The sequence below is a fragment of the Strigops habroptila genome, chromosome 3, assembly GCF_004027225.2.
Source record: "Strigops habroptila isolate Jane chromosome 3, bStrHab1.2.pri, whole genome shotgun sequence".
Classification (NCBI taxonomy): Eukaryota; Metazoa; Chordata; class Aves; order Psittaciformes; family Psittacidae; genus Strigops; species Strigops habroptila.
This window is the reverse complement of record NC_044279.2, coordinates 16897-20571: the sequence shown is the minus strand read 5'-3', so window position 1 is coordinate 20571 and position 3675 is coordinate 16897. Positions and strand designations below refer to the sequence as shown.

General features: G+C 52.1%; 1 long non-coding RNA gene across 2 annotated transcripts; it reads left to right on the top strand.

The window, feature by feature from the left end:
• The first annotated feature begins 343 nt into the window (after nt 1–343).
• LOC115601741 lies at nt 344–3001 on the top strand. Of its 2 annotated transcripts, none has more exons than XR_003989471.1 (3): nt 344–1332; nt 1413–2754; nt 2858–3001. It is a non-coding gene; the product is annotated as an uncharacterized LOC115601741 (long non-coding RNA). The 2 variants fall into 2 exon arrangements; XR_003989472.1 differs by having other exon boundaries at nt 2924–2995.
• The last annotated feature ends 674 nt before the right edge of the window (nt 3002–3675 follow it).

The following is a 3675-nucleotide window of genomic DNA, read 5'->3' as shown; positions in this document are numbered from 1 at the left end:
ATGCTGGGGGGTGTGGCCAGGGCTGGGGGGCGGGACCAGAGCTGGGGTTGATGAACGCCTGGGGGTGTGCTTAGGCTGGAGGTGTGGTTCCATGCTGGGTGTGAGCCCAGCCAAGGGTGGGGGGGGGCTATGGTAGGGGCGGGGTCAGTAAAGGACTGGGAGGTGTGAGCTGTGATGTGGGTTGGGCTACTGTGGGATTATGGGCGTGGTCTCGGCCAGGGGGCGGGGCTCGTGAAGGGGTAGGTCCTGTGCTGGGGTCAGGCCCATGAGGGATGGGGGCGTGGTCTAGGCTGTGGGTGGAGGCACAATTGTGGTGGGGCCAGGGTACAGGTGGAGCATGGTGCTGGTGAGGGAGTGGGGCTGGTGTTGGGGAGGCTGCGGGCATGGTCCAGGCTGTGGCCAGGGTTAGGGTGGATGGAGACAAGTGGCTCTGCAGGGGGGTCATAGGTCAGGGGTCAAAGCCCAAAAGTCATTGGTCAAATGCCAGAGGTGAAAGGTCAAAGGTCAGTGTGAAGTGTCACAGGTAAAAAAGCCAGCAGTCATGGTGAAGGGTCAAGGATCAAAGGTCAGGGGTCAAAGGTCAAGTGTCAGAGGCAAGTGCTGGCAGCTGAGACTGTAGCCCTTCACAACCTATGCCGCCACTCACCTTCCCTAGTCATCTAAGCCATTATGTCTAGAGGGACTCTATGAGGCTGGGGGTCCTATAAAGGATCCAAGGGGGGGTCTATGGGATGTCCAGGGGTTGCTCTGGGTCACTATGAGGAACCTAAAAAAAGAGAATGTTACTAAAAGTGACTAAATCAAATCGGAAGAAAACTGAATGAAAAGTCAATAAAATGTCAGTAAAGTGATTAAAAAGCAAATAAAAATGAATAAAAGTGAATAAACCTGAATGAAACTCAATGAAAAGTGAATAAAAATGAAAGCGAATAAAAGAGTCAAACCCCAACTTATGCTGGGGGGGGGTAGTGGGGACCCTATGGAGCTCGTTGTGTTGGGTGGGCTACCTGTCCCCCGGGGAGTACCTGCTGCTGGGCATGGAGCCCCGGGAATACCAGGAATGCCACCGGGATCAGCACCAGGAGCTGCTGCCCCAGGTGCTGCTGCACCCCTTGGACCCTCTGGCACCGTTGGGCGGCAGCTCCTGGGGCTGCACCCCAGGGAGCTACTGGCCAGCACCCACCGAGGGATCTTCCTGCATCTCCGGGATGGATCCGGGATGATGCGAATGATGACAGGAATGCTGGAGGTTCACTGCTGAGCTGCACGTACCAAGGGGCTGCCGCTGTGGCGCGGGGAGCTGATGCACGTCTTCGATGCGCAGAGGTTTCGGTAGGGTGAGGGTTAATCTCTCCACATCCTGATCCATGGGCTCTTCCTCATCATCCTCCTCACCACCTCCATCCCCACAGAGGTGCAGCAGCACCGGGCAGGGCTGGCCCCGCGGCCCTGCACCGGGTGACGCTGGTGCTGAGGCAGGAGCTGGGACCACACGATGGAGCCCACAAGAGCAGCCCGGTCCTGCAGGCACAGAGAGTGTCCAACATCACCATCTGGTGTCCACCGCCCACCATTCTGTATTAGAGGGATGGAGTTTAGGAATACGGGAATGGAGAACATGTCCTCAACCATTATGCGCTGTCCCCTGCATCCGCCATCTTGTCCCCCTCATCCACCATTTTGTCTTACCCCCCACCACCGTTCCTCCACACCGCTTCTTCTATCCCATACCCCACTATTCCCCCTTTTTGCATCATCTATCCCCCCTAACAGCCATTATCCCCCCCTTCCCCGTCATCTATCCCCCCTAGCCGTCATTATCCCCCACTTCCCCCTCATCTATCCCCTTTAACCGCCATTATCCCTCCTTCCCTATTATCTATCCCCTTCAATCGCCATTATCCCCCCTTCCCCACCATCTCTCCCCTCTTGACTACCATTATCCCTTCTTCCCCGTCATCTATGCCCTCTAACCGCCATTATCCCCCCTTCCCCATCATCCGCTTTCCATTTAAATCGCTTTCCTCCCCCGTCACCGTCGTCTTCCCGCCCACCAAAGCCGGAACAAACCTTCGCCCAGCAGCTCCTGGACGGCCCCACGCCAAGCTGAGCGCCGCTAAGCTTCATAGCCACACATCTGTTGAAGATAAAGCTGAGCTTCAGCCGCCTGCAAAGTGCCTCCTCATTTCTCCTTTGCCTCAGATCCTCCGAGCCATTCTACTGTGCATAAGCGACAGTTCCCATGAGACGGGCGAATTTCACAAGGCTAAGCAAGTTCTGCAAGGTTTAACAAGTTCTCACATCATTGACACTGTTTCTTTTATAAGATTCTGCACTTTGTCCCTGTTGTCAGCAGGTTGTGTATTTTTGGCAATGCCACAGCTGTTCTCCACAAGTTTTATGCACGGTTTTGTCACTCTCAAACTCCCATGTACTTGCTTTGGATTTGCTTTTAATTCACTTTTATGCTGTTTTATTCAGATATATTTGCTTTTTAGTTCCTTTGAGTGATCTTCAATTCAGTTTTATTCACTTTTCTTGGAGATTTATTCAGATTTCTTCCCTTTTCTTCTTTTTCATTCACATTTAATTCACTTTTGTTCCCTTTTATTACGGTTTATTCGCTTTCATTGGTGTTTCTTCCTTTTTCACCTTTATGCCTGTTTTATTTAACTGCCATCGAGTTTAATGAAGCCGGAGCGACTGCATCGGGCCCGGCCCACGGCCTAGGATCAACCTGAGCCCCCTGTGAAGGTGAGACCCACAGCCACCCCCACACTGCCCCATGGTGACCCATTGACACCCATAGATACTCCACAGCAACCCATAGACACCCCCCTCCCCTCTATCCCCATAGTGCCCTATAGACCCACATCACATGTCCACCAGCTTTTATTGACTCCTGGCGTCATAATGTCACCAGGACTGCGATGACATCATCAGCATCATCAATGACACAGTGCCCCATAGGGCCCCCACTACCCCTCTGCAACCCGTAAGTATCCCAACACCAGTCGATTTTTTTATTCATTTTCATTCTTTTTTTTTTCAAACTTTCCTTCAATTTTATTTGAGTTTTATTCACTTTTTGTTCAGTTTTTGCTTGCTTTTTGCTCACTTTTTGCTCAGTTTTCTTCAGTTTTCTTGAGATGTGGCTTAGTCACTTCTAGTAAGATTTTATTTTTAGATACCCTGTAGTGATCCAGAGCAACCCATGGACACCTCATAGAGCCCCACAGACCCCAGCAGATCCCGTATAGGCCCCCCCCGCCTCATAGGCTCCCTATAGACATCCCGTAGGGCTCCAGAGCGACCCCTAGACACAGCACAGCAACACTTGATGAGCCATGGACACGCCATAGTGACCTTCAGAGACCCATAGAAATGCCGTAGCCATCCACAGCACCCCATGGACACTCAAAGAGAGCCCATAGAGCCCCATAGACTGCCCTCTAGATTCCCAGTAGACCCCCCTCAGCGTGATGGACAGCCTATAGTCACCCCACAGAGATCCTCAGCGACTGATATGGGTCTGTTGTATGCTTCTGCACTTTTTCACTGTTGTTAGCAGTGTATTTGTGTATTTCTAGCAAGGCCGCATCTTTTCTCCACAAGCTTTATGCAAGTTTCTTCAGGCTTTCTTCTGAGTCTTAGTCCGAGTGTGAGTCTGAGAGT